The sequence below is a fragment of the Benincasa hispida genome, chromosome 10 (assembly GCF_027475165.1).
Source record: "Benincasa hispida cultivar pf3 chromosome 10, pf3_genome.v1.1, whole genome shotgun sequence".
Classification (NCBI taxonomy): Eukaryota; Viridiplantae; Streptophyta; class Magnoliopsida; order Cucurbitales; family Cucurbitaceae; genus Benincasa; species Benincasa hispida.
Window position 1 is genome coordinate 55,371,535 of NC_143487.1, and position 19,517 is coordinate 55,391,051.

The following is a 19,517-nucleotide window of genomic DNA, read 5'->3' on the forward strand; positions in this document are numbered from 1 at the left end:
TATGAAGATCAAATCAATAGTTTAATTGAGCCCCCGATTGGGGCAGGGATGATTCTAGGTAACACACAATTAAGAATACTAAAATGTTAGTTTAAAATTAGTCATTTAATTAGAAAAGAAAAACAACTATTATTTTTTTACTCAATCCTTAAATGAAGATTTTTGATCTGTACCTCGACTCCTCAAAATGAGGATTGAGGCAGGGATGAAAATGAAAAATCTCCACAAGAACGGGGATGGAGATTGCACTCCTAACCTTGCCCCTCTCTCGATTACCAACCATATTTAAATCAAAGAATATTGATAAAGATATATAAAAAATTATTATAGAAAGTATGAAAAATAAATTTAATTTTCAGCCATCAAAGATATCTACCTAAATAAGTGTCTGATATATTATAGGTTTTCAAGAGAATTAAATATTTACATGAAAATTAAAATTAATACTAATGGTTATGATAACTTTTTATTCAGATTAAGAAATTAAAAGAGAACCTAGAAAGTCAAAAGAGACTAAAAATATATATTTGAAAGTTGATCAACTATAACAATATATGTTTATGAAAGTTTATGCCCAAATGATATGTGAGATTTAATTTTACCCTTATACATGACAAAATTACTCGAATAAACATAAAAAAATGTTTAAAAATAGAAATAAACGTAAAAATGTTTTAAAATAGTTAAATTGGTTATAACTTATGACATGTAACGTTATAAATCTATTTTTAAATTCGAACGTTGATTCTATTAAACTTTCTGAAAATACTCATGATACTTAATTAAGGTGTTTTGATATTGGACTATATAGTATAAAAGAGCAATTTTTCAAAACTAGTTAAGATTGGAGTGACTAGTTAGAATTATAAAAGGCACTACTTAACTTTTGGCATGTGAATACGATGAGTGATGAGCTAGTGATAGAAATTTAGGGCTGGTTTGTTAACATTCATGTTTTCCGTTTTCTATTTTCTATTCCTATTTCCCGTTTCCTGTATTTTAAGAAATAGAAACAAGATTATGTTTGATAAATATTCCTATTTCTTGTTTCTTGAAATAAAGAAACAGAAACAGAAACTTGTTTGATAACTATTTCTTGTTTCTTATTATTTGTTTTTTTATAACTATTAAAGGGCTTGAGGGCTTCCTTGGGTGGTTGATAAATTTGTCTACTAACGACTTTGTAAATCTTGTCCATATGACACAATGATAATCTCTTTTTCATTTTAAAAAAAATGTTTTAAAATATACAAAAAATAAGCTAACTTATTTAAAAAAATAAGAAAATGTTACTGTGTATCATAGATATACAATGATATTTTACTATATTTTAAAATATTTTCATCAGTTTTATCATTTAAAACAATTGTCCTATATTAAATATCGAAAAAGAAATTTACAAGCATTTATATCATCTAATACAAATAAGTTTCGACGTATTGATAAAAAAAAGTCCCAATATACAACTAAATACAAAAACAAAGTTGTATCTATACTTCAAATGTTGCCCAAATTTGATCGACAATGTCATCCCTCACTTGAGTCATTGTCTTAAATAATTTCGACTTATATCTAACTTAATTATACTATTATACAAAATTTAAAATACGAAATTAAAAAAAATATTGAAAATTAAAAATTAAAATTAAAATGATAGGTAAATCTAAATATTAAAAAATTTATAATTATGGGATATTGAAATATAATATAAAAATCGGTTTATTAAAAAAATAAAATAAAAATCGAAAAAGGACCCAAAAATTACTACCGATGGGAGTTGAATCCATGACTACTAAAATAGAACTAGGCTCCTTTGGGACCTAACACTATTAGAGCCATTAAATTTAGGAATACAATAATATATATAGAAACAAGAACGATAGATTTAAAATTTAGAAACAAGAAATGGAAATAGTTATCAAATAAGTCCGTTTCTTGGAAAATAAGAAATATAAATAGAAAACAAGAAACGAGAACATTATCAAAGAGACTTTTGGTTCATACAACGATACTTTACACTACTATTATTTTGGGATTTAATGAAATGAAACTATGCTATAAATTATGACTTTGTGACATTTTTTAAGTCCTTAAATTGCCCATTAAAAGACCTTATTATATGTGACACTATAAAAAACTGTCAAAATGAATTTTTTTTATGATAATTTTCTTACTGTCAATGCAAATTCATTAGTGACATTTGTTAATCATCACAATAAATTGTTTTAATGAAAATTAAACATTATAAAAAGAAACTAACAATCATCTTATCGTCAAGAAAATAGATATAATATAGGGCAATATTGAGTCATGAAAATGCATCAATAATTTCAATGTTTTATATGAATAATACATTGATGACGACTATTTGTCTATGTCATTAAAAACGTTTTGAATTAATGTTTTTATCGTTAAGAAAATATGCCCAACGATATGTATTTTTAAAATGTCGTTGCATTAAAATATACACAACACAATTCTCTAATATTATTGATTGGATTAATTTTTTTAATCAACAATTACATGGTATAGAATCAAACTATCGACTTTTCACATAGTAATTTATGTCTTATTCCTTGAACTATATTTTATCTCGACAAAATAGGTTAATAAATTATAACATTGTTTAATTTTTTTTATATATAATATGATAATAGTTGTCAAATAATGGTGATAATCGACACGAAATACCTAAGTTTTGTAAAACTTTAAATTATTAAACTTTCTCTAATAAATAATTTTTTTTGGAAGATATAAATAGCATATTATAATAATGTAATTAGGTTAAATAGCATATTAGGTTGTACTACTTTCCTAGAACACTTCTTAAATAATTATTTTTCGAGAATATCGGATAATTGTCACACCTAACAAACAAATTATGACATCATAAATCAAGCTTCACTAACAAAGTTCAATGAACTATATATTTTTAGAGGTTAATTTTCACATATATAATTAAATTAATACAACGAAAAGATATACACCGTATATAGTGATTTTTTTTTTTTTTAAAAAGAACATATAGTGATTTTATATGTAGTTAAATTTCATAAAATATTTATGAATTTTAGGGCATGTTTCAATTACACTCTTAAGTCTTTAAAATATTTCCTTTTAACCATTGGATTTTGAAATTATTATAAAAATTAATTTTGAAAATTTTTCTTTAAAATGATAAATGAAAATTGGCAAGACTATTGATGCGTATGTACAAATTGAAATACATACATAATTTTCTTCATAATATCATTCATGTAAATTGATGTAATAGTTGATATGTAAAAATTGATATTGTAAATGATGTCAAAGATATCTTTAGATTAAAATGAAAGGTTACAAAGATTGTCTTAATCTTTTTTTTCTGTGTATTTTTCTTAAAAAATTGACAATATGTGGGGTGAGAATTCAGAAAAATAATTCAACCTTACAATTAGCCCTTTTACATATATGAGAATGATTGGCCTTTCTTTTCTATATTTGAAAACAACCTTTTTTTCTATACATTTAAAGAATTATAATATATTTATTCAATAATTTAAAAAGATATTCAACTTCCATTTCTTCATTGCTAAATTTCTAAAAATGATTTTTTTTTTCATTCCATTTTCATTTTATAGTCTTAAATTATCTATATATTGTTTTTTAAAAATTATTTTAAACGACAAAATTATTGAAAATATTTATAAATAATAATAAAATATCATAGCCTATCGTGATAGACAGTGAAATTTTGTTATATTTATAAATATTTTGGTTGATTTTTCTATATTTGAAAACAATTTTTTTTTAATAATCATTTTGTTCTCATTATTATTTTTCTTGATTAGTATATATATCTAATGTAATTTCAAACATTGATGGTTATAAGGGGATGGATATTTGTCATAAAAAGAATAGCAATAACTAAAATTATTTTGTTCCCTTAAAAGATGGACTTTTTAAAGTATAAATACCAAATTGAATTTTTTTCCTAATTTTTTTCCATTCTTAATTAAAGGACTAAAATAAAGTTTTCGAAATTTGAAAGGATAAAAGCAAAATAAAGAATGAAACGACTAAAATGTGATATTCAAAGTGACTTAAATTTAATTGGAATTTTTTTATGGGTAATTCACAAAAATAAAATAATATATTTCATATTATCGATAATTTATAAGAATTCTGAAAAGATATATTTTAAAAACTTAAAAATCAAATGCACATCTCCTTAAAAATTCGAGTAGTAAAACGTTGCATTTTCAAAACTCACATACCAAACACGTATTTTTTAGAATTCGAAGATTAAAAAGGTATTTTTTTTTTAAAAAAAAATTTATTGGGGAAAATAATAATGGAAGACTAATTTAAATCCAAGGAATTTGGCACGAGAGAGAATACTCTTTTTCCTAAAATGTTCCCTCGGGCACTAACAGAAGCATGGCAATGAAAATATTAACATTATTATTATTTTTCCCTATTGGAAAAAAGAAAAAAAAAAAAATGTCCTTTTAGAAAATCTTGGAATGAGGCATTTGGTGGCTTTTGGCAACGGCTATTTGTTGTCAAAAGAAGAGGTACAACACAATTGTTGGCCCCCCTTCACTTTTCTCCGACGGGATTCCGGTGGGACATTTTTGTACCCTTCTTTTCGATTTTTTTCCCTTTTCTATTATTGCTTTTAATTATTGGGGCATATATCAATTTATATCAATTAAAATCTTAAATTAATAGTTATATTAATTTAAATCATGAACTTTCTTAAGTGTATCAATTTAGATTCTCTTCCAGATTTTCGTTCGACCAATATTGTGTAAAACTTATAATTTGAGTCGTCAATTAAACTCCTATATTTTCATAAGCCAATCAATTTAATATTAGCATACTTACTTTAAATCTAATATTGATTAGATTCAGTTTGGGATCATTTATGTCAAATTGCTAAAAAATAGTTAACATACGAGATTTCATTAAGAGATTGATGATAACCTCAAGATGATGATAGCTTTAAGATAACCACTGTCTTCCTCAACCAAAACTTTCAAATGTTTTTAGTGGGATGTCTCTCTAGATGAGATTCAAGAAAGATTGGGTGTGTATTATTTTGGTATATTTAGGGACCATAGTCCTAATGTTTTTTTTTTTAAATACATATATATACTAGTTCGATTAGAGTTCCCATTAAGCTCTAATCAATTTAGGAATGAGTTTCTACCTATTTAATCCATAATCAATTAAGAATCTAGGGCTTTAATTAAATAGATCATATAATAGGACTCAACCAAATAAAATAATTCAATATGATAAAATATAAATACACATACACAACCCTTATTTTAATTATACATATTATTATTTAAATACGTCTAACATTTAAATTATTCATTAAAATTATCTTTGGAAATCATCAACATAGTAATTCTCAAACATCTATAGATACTTTCAAATGTCGGTTTTATAAAATAGATTATTAGAGTAAATGCACGGACGATTGTAAAAAAAAATTATGACTAAGAGTTTAATTGATTCATTTATAAAAGCTTAGGAGTTTAATTGATACAATTATAAGTTTTACCCGAGATTTTTCCAAATGAAACATAATAAAGGGATAAATTAATACAATATAAAAATTTAGGATTTAGTTTGATATTTTTGAAAAATTATTATTAACTACCTTTCATCCACGTACTTTGAATAATGTGCAAGATTCTAGTCTCTAAAATTATTTTGTTACTCTAATCTATGTTTGTGTTTAGTCCCCATTGATGGAACGTAGATGTGCTACTTAATTTCTCTAATTTTTTTGGACTAAGTGATGTGATTTCACATACACATCAACTCGTTGAAATGGATTAGAAATGAACGAGTACATAACAAGGTTGGATTTGATTTTTTTTCGTCCAATTTGATAATTATTTTGTGCTTAAATTATAAATTTGATCCTTAAAGTTTGGAGAAAGTTTGATAATATCACATTAATTATTTTATATGACTTGATAAAATACTCAAAATAGTTTCTACCTTAGAGATTATTTATAAAGCTTTTACCAAACTGTAAGGACTAAGTCCTAATTATAAACTATAAGAACTAAAATTTAGCTTTTTTCACATCATAGGGATCAAATTTGTAATTCAATCTTATTTTGTTTATTTCTTCATTTTTTAGTGTGATAGATAAGTGTTCTAATCTTGTCATAAATTTGAAAAGTGTTACAATTTTAATCCTTTATAATAAGTATGATTCCAAATATTCTTGGAAAATTTTTCTCTTATGCATGCAATGAATTATAAAACATAGGTGCGATTTGAAATAGATAAATTTTAGAAAAAAAAAATGATATTTAGAACTATTTCCGTTTGTTGAAATTTATGAAATTAGGGAAAGTTATTCAAGGGATAACATCTTTTTTTTCTATAAAATTTATGAAATTAATATTACCAAAATTGTCGGTATATCTTTTCGTGGATATATCGATTGTCAAAATATCCTTTAGCCGAGAGTCTAGGATTGTAATAGAGATTCGATTAGCCTTGAAAAAGAAAAGATTGATCCCTTTGTTCAATCATGAGAATGTTTTATAGGGATAAATTTAGTTTAATCATTGTGATCGTATGTTTCTTCGTCTATCTCAAAAGTTTCGTTTTATTGAATTTGAATTTAATTGTATGTCTAAGTCGATCACTTGAGTGATTAAATTAGGCATAGAGAAACGACTATAAGAACAAGAACATGATTGTAGTTTATCTATCTAAGTTCTAATTGATCGTAGATATATAAGTTTAATTGCTTAGACGCCTAAAGATGTTTTATAATAAAGAGTGAATAGTCGTTAACTTTGGTTCATCCCTTATTACCATTGACATCTTCATATTTTCTTACCTTATGTCTGTTTTTCTAACTGTAATTCCTTCGACCTAGGATACGAAATCGAGATAATCTCGACATTCTCCTGCATTAGATTCATTTTTCTATCCAACACCAAATTCACTATATTATTTTAATGTTACTATTCTTTGCAATTTGGTACATATTAATTATCGTTAATTTGTGCTCTATTCATTTGTTTGTTAGTAAATTTGAAACAAAATTATTTAATAAAAAAATTATTTATTAAAATCTTAAATTTAGATAATGTAATTGAATGTTAATCATTAGGGGTTTAGATCTTTTCGGCATGTTTCATCAACACCAATAAATTCCTTCTAATAATTGCATTAATGTATGATTATGTAATAAAACGAATCTCCCAACTTTTGTATGTACTTTCTCGATTTTCATGGTTCAAGTTTCATCTATATATAAAAGAAAAAAAAATAATTTTTTAAATGAATGAAAAGGGATGCACTCTATTCTAAAGCACAAAATATATGAGAAATAATAGGAACGTTTGTTTTATTTTTATTTTAATGTTCAATATTGAAAATTTTAAGTTTAAAGTAATCAATTTACTCACTGATTTCGTTTAATAAATAATAATTTAGTTCATATACTTTGAAATTTGTAACAATTTGATCAATTCGTAAAAATTTTCATCAAAATTACGTGTCAATTTTTATTACGTAATGACCTAATCTTTATAATTTATAAATAAATTTGTTTTTCGATCCGTTTATTCGATCTACATGTAAGAAATTCCATGAACTAAATTTTTACTTCATAAAAGTTTAAGGACCAAAAATGTTTTTTAATGGGGTTTTCAAAAATATAAAAATAAGAGAAACTATTTACACAAAATAGCAAAATATTAATCTTCTTTGATAGAGATTGATAGAGGTTAATAGAAGTTTTTAGTGTTTATTAGTGATAGAAACTGATAGAAGTCTATCGCTGATAAACGTTGATAGAAGTTTTTCATTGTTTATCAGTGTTTTTTTTTGCTATTTTTGTAAATAGTTTGACATTTTTTCTATCCGTGAAAATTTCTTGGTATATTGAATATTTGGTCCACATTCTTAACATTTTCCTTTGATTTTCTAGATTTTTCATGAAGTCTTATCAATTAAAATGTTACATGTCATAGTTTGAACAAAAATTGATCAAGACTTGTTAACTTCTTTTTGCTATATATGCATAATGCTCCCAAGTCCCAATAATATTCATCAAATTGACCATTGATAAAGTTTTAGGGAAAAAAATAAAAAAAAATGATAGTAAAAGCACTTACAAAATAGTAAAATCAAATTTGGAAGAGATGATAAAAAAGTGGTCAATATATATTGAAAAGATATTTAAAGGTTTGTTTATAACAAATCACGCTTAATTAATTTTGAGATTAATAACTTTTAGCTAATTATAAGGTTGGGAGAGCAATCAATGAGTCTTGACCCACACAACTAATCAAATCTTATGTTAGATAGCTGAGATAAAGGCAAACACACACAATCATCACAAACACATTCTTATTTCATTCTATTTCATTACTTTTCCCCCCTTTTTTCTTTTATCATTTTTTTTTAGGTCTTTTGGTTAATTTAAATTTCCAACTATCAATTCACTAAAATGATTTTGGATTTTCATGACACAAGAAAATTACTAAATCAAGGGAAAGGAGAAAACAGTTTCGCAAAAAAAACCAAAAATGTACATTTTTGTAAAAAAAAAAAAGGATTTTTTTACATTTTCGAAAATTTATGACAGTTTTTAGGTTACTAATTTATGATGATAATTAACCGTCATCAAACAGAAACTAATTAATTTATATATTTTTTTTAATAAAAGAAAAAGGATGCATTTTTAGGAAAAGATAGACTTCTGAAAATTCAAAAATTTATGACCGTTTTTAAAGTCACCGATTTATTACTATGCTTAGCGGTCATTAAATAGAAGCTCAGGTTTAAAAATCCTTTTCATCCCTAAAATTTTATAAAAATAACAATTTAGTCTCTAAATTTTAGCGGGTAACAATTTAGTTTCTGAATTTTGTAACAATTTAATCCTTGAATTTTTTAATTTATGACAATTTAGTTCCTTAATAAACAAATTTATCAAAATTAGATGTCATCTTTTTATTATTTTATGATGTTAACTTTGTATTTTATAAAAAATATCGAGCCTCTAATTAGTTTATTGATTTATTTAGGTAAAAAATCTCATTAAATCTTCCATGATTTCTACAATAGAGACTAAATTGTTACAAATCTTAAAGAACAAGAGCTAAATGTTACATAGTAAAGTTCATGGACTAAATTATTATAAATTTGAAAGTTCGGAGACTAAATCATTACAATATTTTTATGAAAGTTTAGAGATTAAAAGTGATTTTTATTTTTCTTTTTAATTAAGAAAAGAAAAAAAAAACATATTTTGGCAAGAAAGACAGAAATTTTTGGATTATCAGAAATTTATGGTAATTTTTCAGAGTGACCAAGCTATGACACTTTTTATTAATCATTAAATGGAATAAATTATATATTTATTTAAATAAACAAAAAATAATGGGAAAAGTGAAGATTTTAGGATTTTAGGATATTTAGAAATTCGAAAATTTAAGACATTTTTTCATGGTCACCAGTTTATGGCTACGATCATTAAGAGCCATTAAATAGAAATTAAATAATTTATGAGTAAGAAAAGACTATCGCGCATTTTTTTGGCGGGAAAAGACAAAAAAAAATTAAAAAAAAATGTATGATAATGTTTGAGAGTCACCCATTTATGAGATTGATAGGTTAACTAAGGAATGAAATCAAGTTAATCTCTTGGCAATTATAGAATAGTAGGTTGGACTTTGAATATGGAATAAAATTTAAATTCAAAGTCAATTTTCATTCATTGTATTTAGTTTTGTGGGGGGCTAATCATGAAAAGTACACTAGGAGATCAATCCATCAAACTCCAAAGAAAAATGGGATTGTTTTTGCATTTTAATTTTTAATTGTAGAAGGTTTATTTTTATTTTATTTTATATTTTTTTAAAAAAAAGAGATTAAAAGTGTGTTTGGAATACATTTTTAAATGTTTAATTTAAAAAATAAGTTATTTTAGAATAATTGGAGTATTAGACAACCACTTAAAATAATTGTTTAGTGTATTTTAAACCCTTTTGATCAAAATTATTTAAATAAAAATGAATTTTTAGAAAAACATTTTTTCCTTAAGTCAAACATACACTTAAATTTAAATTTGAAGGGTCAATCAAAAAGAAAATGTGTTTATATAATAAAGGTTAAAAGCTTAATCATATAATTACTAAGTTTTGTATTAAGTTCTTGCGTCTAAAATTCTTGTGTATATATCCCTCTTACAAAAAGGGGGAACAAGAAAAGAAAAAGGAAAACATAAAAGAAAATAACATTGGTTAAGATTTAAAATTTTCTTTTCATCTTTGAATTATTTAGACCTGATTTGGTAATCATTTAGTTTTTCCTTTTTGTTTTTTTAAAATAAAGTTTATAGATACTATTTTTACCTTCAAATTTCTTCATTTGTTATTTACCTTTTATTAATGATTTAAAAAACCAAACTAAAATTTGAAAATTAAAAAAATAAAAAGTAGCTTATAAAAATTTATTTTTGGAATTTAGAATTTGATTAAGAATTCAATCATTGTATTAAAAAAAGATGTAAATTATTGTAAAAATTAGAGAGAAAATAAACTTAATTTTTAAAAACAAAAAATAAAAAATTGAAATAGTTGAAATAGTTACAACTTTTCAAATATCTACGTGAGTTCACCAACTTTATAATATTTTGGTGGTTATTATTATTCTATTTATCAATAATATTGTTTGACAACCAGCGGGCGGTCTTCTTAAAAAATGTGTATTAATATGCCGTACATAGGACCATTTACCAATTGAGATAAGTTGGTATTATTAGGTGGGGTGGAATGGAAAAGTTGACTTCAAAAACTAAAATAATTACTTCAAATCTCAATAAAATTGATGGACTAAAATGAAATAAATCTCTCGTTGACGTCAATTTTTGTAACATAAAACATGCTAAATTTGAATAAAATTATGAAAAATAAAAGTAATTAAGTTATCACAAATCATAGGTAGGTTTGAATCTCTACCTATAATAATTATGATATCACAATCTTTTTTTGTCCGAATCTATTAAAAGTCTAACATATATGCACAATACACTTCAAATGATAAATGGTTATTTTTTAAAAAATGTGTGAAATATGATAAAAGAATCGAACTTTTGACTTTAAAATTGACCGTACGAACTTTATGTCAGTTGAATTATACACATCTTTACATGAATAGTATCATTCTTAAATCACCCACACAAGGAAAGAAAGAAAGATTTAGATAGAAAGAAAAGAATTTTTTTTTTAATATCCATATCACTTGCCAAACAAAAATAGGCGACACGAATTTTATTTTTATTAAATTGTTTTGTTTGGTTTACTAACATGAACATTACTTAATTAATTTTGGTGTATATATATTCAAATGGAGAGATTTGAATTTTTTATTTAAATAATAATAAAAAATTGAATAAAAGTAGTTTGATGTTAATCATCACGACTAAACATACAATACAATCTCCCAACAAAAGGGGACGTTTATGGTGGTTGAAAGAGAAGCTTTGAAAATGCACCACTATCTAATTAATAGCTTTGCCTTCAAAATGAAAATCTCATCATTTGGTTGTGCGTGTTTTTGAGTTTAATTACTTTGTTTCCTTTGAAACAATTTCTCTCAATAATCCCTAAAAAGGGTGAATATAGTTTTATTTCAGGGTGGATATATGTATTTTAATGGAAACGTTAGACAAATTAAAATATGTCTAGTCTTTATTGACTAACGATAAATTTATTTGATAGAGGAAGAGAGTGACCTGCACACCAGTGTAGTGCTTATCACACAAACTCCTTTGCATAAGTTAGAGGACGAATAAGTGTAGCAAGTTAAAAGTTTATGAGTGGAAAATCAACTTAATTTTCATGGAGTTTCGCATGTATTTATAATGTTTGTTGTCCTAATCCTCTTTCGTTAGGGCTTCTGAATGATCTTTTTATCTTATTCATCTATCTTGGCCTAGATGTTCATGGGTCGAGGCCGAGTATTGTGGCATAATCTGCTTAGACCGATGTGACTTTCCTTTCCTGGGCCTTACCTTGCTTTGGACTCTCCTTGTTTAGTATTTTGCTAGAGTCTCGACCTTAGCCAAAGTTGAGGCTGAGCACATTCTCTTTGCCATTTTCTGGTAATCATACTATGGATACGACTCACTATATTATTATGAATTTTTGCCTGTGAGGGTTTGTTTTTTGATTTGCGTGGGTGGCACATAATTTCACAAGATGGAATTGTGGCACATAATTTCACAAAATAGAATTCACTCTTTTCCATATAGGGTAAGTAGATAGGTAGTTTTGCTAAGTGTTGATTTTGAGACTTCAATAATGGAGGCTCTCACTCACTCATCAGCTTGAGAGGAACTTGGTTTATGATTGGGTCATAAAACAATTGTTTATTAGAGGATCAATAGTATTTAAGGTGTACAAGATATAATTATAGGGGTAAAACAAACTTTTGACCTAGTTGTAATTACAAATAAATCATGAAAATAAGAAAATATATAGTAGAAATTTTGAAATATTTGACGGAAGGTTCAAATAGTTTAAATATATTTATTTTAATATCAAATATTAAAATACATGTTGTTTAATTAGCGCAAAATTTTGCCCTTGATAGTCGCTATAAATATAACCTTAGATTAAGCTGGGGATATGCCTCGTCCAGAGAGAAATTACTCTACTTTTTTAGTAAAAGGAAATAATTATCAATCAAATTAGTCATATACATAATTTAAATTTAAATGTTCAAAACATATTCATTATCTGGATCATTAAACAATAAATTTGAAATTTAAATATAATATTTATATAATAATAATAATAACGTAACACTAAATTATTATAATAAAAAAAGAAAAGAAAAGAGGTTAACGGGGCGGGAGTAAGGGTTGAGCTGGGGAACGTATTCCTCATCCCTATCTCCGTCTAGCTTGTAGGAAATTTGTTCTTCCACTCCCTCCTCCATTTCTCTTCTTGTGCTCTTTTCCAATGAGAAAAATGAACATCTCTATAAGTGTGGGATATTGTTGTAGTACTAGTGTTATGCTTAAGTTTTAGCTAATATTTTTTAAGTTCTAAGTGTTGTTTAGTTCAAGTTTTAGTGTTAGGGTTTATATCATGTGTGGTCTAAATGTTCTTTAGTGGATGTGGGTAAGAGATTGCTTGAGATTAGTTTGACATTAGTTTCAAGTCTAAGTTTTAGGTAAAATTTTGTCCATTATTAGTTCCAAATGCTCTTTTGCTTTTGTTTTAGCCTTAAGTTTTATTTTGTTTATGTTCTAAATGTCGTTTATTGGGTGTGGGTGAGGTTTTTCATGATATAATGTTAAGTTTAAGTTTTAGTCAACATCTTGTTGATTTTTAGTTCCAACTGTTCTTTAGTTGTAGATTTAGTCTTATTGTCATGTTCTATTTCGCTTTTTGTTAAATTTTCTTTAGTGGGTGAGAGATTGCTCAATGTTAGTACTAAGTTATGTTTTAGGTAACATATTGCCCATTTTTAGTTCTAAATGTTATTTAGTTTAAGTAGTTTTAGTTTGAAGTTTTAGGGTTTGGTTGGATTGATTAGAGAAAAATGTTTTTTTTTTTTTTTTCTTAAAAAAGTCAATTTTATTTAAATTCTTATGAAAAAATCGTTTATGATATATTTGAGAATATTTCAAAAACTATTTTGAATGGTTACCAAATACATTAATTTTTATGAAAAATAATTTATCTTCAAAATTAAACGCTTGAAAAGTTTAACAAATTTTGATTATTTTAGTCTTGAGGTGCTTTCGGGTCGGGCATAGGGCTTTGCTCATGTGTCGAGAATGTTGGCTCTTCTGACAAATATTTGCCTTCTCCCAACAGTATTTGGTATTGGAAAGGCGAAAAGAAGTGAATTGAAGATCATTTCTTGCCATTTGATTCAAACTTTGATGAGAACGATGATCTCAGAATCAATCTTAATGGCACGACAGCTAATCACCTCTACTCTACATTCACCACTTCTATGGCACGTTTGGCTTTCAGATTTGAAATCTTCAACTTGGAAATGTTAAATTTGGGTGAGTTAGGTAACTTGAAATTTAAAAAACCGTGTTTGGAGTATAGATTTTTTTTTTAATTTGGATTTAAAAAAAACCTGCGTTTCGAATGCAGGCTTAGGAAAACCTGAAAATGATATGCAAATTTATAAATTTTGAGTTTGTGAAATATTATTTTGTATTTAATCATTTGTTAGATTTTAGAGCTAAGATTAAAATAAACTAAAAACTCTATAAGAATGTTTGTTTTTTCTTAATTTTAAAATAGAAATTTAGCTAAATTTATAATTTTAATAATTTGTTATTTTGATTTTACTAAGTTTTGAAATAAAACTTCCTAAACTTTTGTCACTTTAACTAATTTGAAAATGACCATTTTTTTTATCATCATGCTGACTTCAAATTGAATAAATTGGAATTTCAGTCTTAAATTTAATTATTGAAAAATTATAATTTTTTTATCAAATTACATTTGAGGAATAAAAAAATAATAAAGTTTGAGATTCACGCTAAGTTATTGCCAACACTTTAATCCTTTGCCTTTAAAAAATAATTCTAAATCTTCTTACTAGTTAAATAGACCAACAGACAAAAAAATTAAAATGTTAAGTTAAATATGGGTTTTCTGTACATGTAGCCTAAATAAATATACCTAATTATGTAATTATAGTCTAATGAGCTACTATTTTACACAAAATTATGGTTCAATTTCAACGTGTGAGATAAGTTTCATGTGGTTTTGAACTTTTCAAAACTTTTTGTTTTTCAAAACCCATACAAGTAAGGAAAATATTTCTAAAAATCTGAAAATTATTGTCCTCATAAATGAAAACAAGAATCGAAGAGAAGCTTTGAAGGAGAAAACGAGGTATATTTGATATATATAGACTATATATTTGAATTTTCTATAAATAAATCAGTATATATTTGATAAGTGCATGAACAATACAATTTGTATAACATATTGTCTTATATTCCAAACAATAAATTCGACGTATATTTACATTTTTTAGTATATTTGTAAATACGCCAAAAAAATAAACCATGGTATATGTGATGTATATTTACATTTTTCTACTATATTACCGGTATATTCGATATAAACTTGAGATCTCAATAGGTATTGATTGATTTTCAACTAGAAAAAATAGAAAATAAATGAAATCTTCTAAAATGAAAAGACATTAATTTTAAATAGAGGGGAGAGAATTTACAAAGATAATCTAATAATAATAATAATTTTAAAAAAACTTCAAAAAAAAATGATAAAAAAAAAGAGAAAGTGTAATTTTAAAAATATTATTTTACTTAAATCAACGACCTTTTTGGAACGATTTAGAAAAAAAGGAAAAATATTTGCCGGAGTTGGTGACTAGAGGTTGGCCGACAGCAAGAGGTTGGATAGTGCCGATCGTCGGAGGTGCGAAAATAGTTAATTGTTTTTTTTTAACAAAAATATTTTCTTAAAGTAAAAATTTATCTCTCTCTTTAGAACAAAGTAGAATGGTTAAGTACTATCATTTTTTTCCTTTTTAGTATGATATACTTACACAAATAATTACCAACTTGTAATAAAATAAGCTTTCTTTTCCCTATCTTTCAAGAAATCTCTGTCCCTCTCTTTCTCAAGAAACAAAGTATGAATGCTTTTATGGATATATAATACAATAGAGATCAACTTGTAATAAAATAAATGTCTTTCTTTTCTATTCTTTTCTCTATCTCTTTAAAGAAACAAGTTAGAAATGTTTCATTGTGTTTGAATTTTGAACATTGAGGAGATTTTGATTCATTTATCACATATTTTTATTCAAAGCCAATATTTATGTAAATCTCAATTGTTTCTCTTGAGGCAAAGAATATATTTTCCAATATATAATGATGTTTTGTTCAACTAATATATTCTTGGCCCCTTTTTTTAAAAAAAATGGAAACAAATCATTATTAAAATTCAAAAAAGGTTAAGTAGAAGACATTGTGACCAACCAAGGAGAGTAAGCCAAAGGTGAAAATTACAAAATCCAAGAGGAACTAATATTACAAATAGATAAAAGCTAATTACAAGAATGATTAATATGTGAGAAGAAACGATAGGTTAATTATGCTAAAGAAAAAAAATGATATCTTCACTTAGGACAAATCTAAGAATGAATCACATACCACGTGTCACGTGTCACCCTCAAGTTATGATTGTCCCCACACAATTTTAACAGTGTGATTTTTTTCGATGTCTCTGCAACTTGTTACTATGGCAAGCAACAATGCTATATCTTTCCCAAAGGTGAAAGAAAAATAGAAAAGAATATGATTGAGAGAAAAGAAAGGAAAAGTAACAAGCTCAACTAAAATAAAAATAAATGCTCTCATTATTTTTAGCAAATTAGTTTTAAAAAATTTCACCTCAAAAAATCTAACAATCATTCAATTAGTGTTGTATCACAATTTTATAATCATCAAAGATATTCATGGATCACTTATAATATTTTTTAAATCTCGATGAATATAAATGTTTCTTTTAAAGATTCAAGAACCAAATAAATACCAATTTCAAACTTCAAATATCAAAAGTCTAATTATCTTAAAATATGTTGCAATGGTACAAACAAAGAGCACTACAAAGTACAAAAAAGAGTTGAATGAATGCACACATGAGATGCACATGATCTTGATATGAAAAACGTTAAAATTTCAAAAGCCAATGTCTATTTAATTAACCAACAACTTCACATTTTTTTGAAAGGTATTGTAATTAAAATGTGGGATGGAAGAATTGAACTTCAGATCTCGAGGTCGATAGTACAAGCACTATGCCAGTTGAGCTACACTCTTGTTAGCAATAACTTCACATTTGTGAGTCAACGGTTTAGATTGGACAGTTAAGTCTTTTGACCCTTTTCTTTAAAACTCTTAACAATAGAGAAATAATCATACACATGGTAGTCCATTGATAAATATGTGTAAGTCAAATAGGTATAGTTGAATTGATATAAAGCATATAATATCAATTTAGATTTTTCTAGAGAAAAATGATATTAGAGTATAAAAAACCTACGTCTGAGTCTCTGTTAATGTCATTTTCAGTCAATTTTAGAGTATTGATATCTTCAATAAAAAAAAGTTAGAGGTTTGCATTCTCCTACTCTCATATATGTCAAACTTAAAGTGGAGTTTGACTCACTGAGTGGAATTAATATGTTGGAGTTAGTATATTTATGTTTTGAGTGTAGAGTTGTAAGATGAAATTCCTCGTTAAATATGAAATGTAAAGAGAGAAAAATGTAGAGATAATTGATAAATATGAAAAGTGAAGATAAAGAAAAGATGAAATTTCTCGATAAATATGAAAAGTAAAAAAATAAAAAAAAAGAATAAAATCACTCAATAAATGTGCAAACTTTAACTTCTATGGACTAATATAATTAGGTGGGAACTATCTTCCATCAAAACTTTCATCAAATTCTTGTGCTCATACTCACTTTTCTTGCTCTTTCAGCTACGCATCACATGCAAGCCAAAATTTCATGTTACCTTCCCTTATTTATTTATATATTTTAAAAAAAAGAATAATATTTTTTTTTCTTTTTCATTCTCATTGTTTTTATTTAATTTCGATGTGGTATTCACACCAAAAATATTAATTATTAGCTAATTTAAAATAGTGGAAAATGGAGATCTCCTTTTATTCTCATTTAATTAATTTCCACATTCTTGTGGGTCCTATCATGGCTTTTCTTTTATTATGTTATTTATGCTTTGATCTAAGTTGATGATATAATGATTACAAACCATCTATAGCATTGTTCGACTCTAAAACAAGTTATTTACCAACGTGCATTCATTATATGCTCTCAAACACATTGAAATTTATTATTTTCTTTGACAAAAATTTAACACCCAAATTGGAATCTGTCATGTGGGAGTTTTATTTTTTTCAAAAAATTAGAATTTTTTCTAATCTCTTAGAAGTGGTGAATACAGGTTGTACCTAATCATTGCTCATTTTCTTTAGGGATGAATCTAAAGAATATATTTTAAGGGCCAAATTAATTAACATAGTTTAGAAAAAAAAATATCTTTTTAAGCTCTCCATTTTGAGTTTAATCTTTCATTTGATCTCAAGGTTTCAAAATGTCACATTTTTAGTATTTAAGTTTTGAATTTGGTTTCAACTTTGTCCCTAAGTTTCAAAATATTGTACTTTTAGTCCTTGAGTTTTAAATTTGATTTCAACTTAATCCCTAAATTTTAAATCTGTTATAAATTTACCTTTAGAGGTTTGAGTTTTTTTTTTTAGTTTGATCTCTAGGTTTCAAGATTTACCCTCTAAATCTTCATTTTTCACTAAATAATCATTTTCAATCTTTAGTGTTAATATCTATTAATTAATTAAAAATTATAATTATTTTAAATTAATTAATAATAATTAATACTAAAGACTTAAAGTGAATACTTAGCGACAAGTCGAGGTTAAAAGTATAACTTTTAAAATCTTGGGATCGGTTGCTTCTTTTCACTGACTTTGTTTGGGCCTCTCGACCTGCCTTTTGCGCATTCTGAGCCCAGATAAAATTTTACTATCCTTGCCCTAATTTTAGCTTTTGTGTTATTTTCTTTTTTAGGCTTTTTTTCCCCTAGGGTCAAACTACCCCTAACATATTGTAATATTAATTACGCTACATTATTTTCATTAAATAATACCAAGAGGAGAATAGTACCATGTAGAGATATAATTATTTTGTTTTGTTTTGTTTTTTTCTTTATCATTAGAGATTAGAGGATCGAATCACAGATTTTATGGTTGCTAATACACTCATACGTCAATTGAGTTATTCTTGATTTTATTATTATTGTGTACAAGATGCATGCGATACCAAGAGAGAGACATTTTAAATGCCTACACATACATAGGTTTAGGGTAGCTTCATCCCCCTATATTAGGTGCATGAAAAAAGAAAAATGTAGTTGTAAAAATAACAATCAAGCCTAAATTATTGGTAGATATAACAAAATTTAAATCTAATTATCAGAGTTTATTGATGATTGATTATATTTTTTTGATAGGAGTCTATTACTAATAGATTTTGTTATGTTTGCAATCTTTAAAAATGTTATTATACTTAATTATTAATCCTAAAAGTGCTACGTATTTCAATTACCTAAATAAAAATAACATTAGATGACCCATGCTGAGCCCTCTCTTAGAGTGCTTGAAATAGGTTTTCAAGTGTCTAATTTAAAAAATAAGTTATTTTAGAAAAAAAAATTCAAGTGTTTCACAACCACTTAAAATATGTTTTGAAAAAATGGGTTTATAAAATAAGTTGGTTTAGGATTAAACAATTGAAATCACCGTTTAGAAAAATGACTTTTAAGTGTTTAAGATTTAATCTTTTCTTAATTTGAATAATTCTTAAAATTATAGAAACGCCCCAAAAATCATCTACCTCATTGGCTCACTTCCACAATGTTGTCGTGG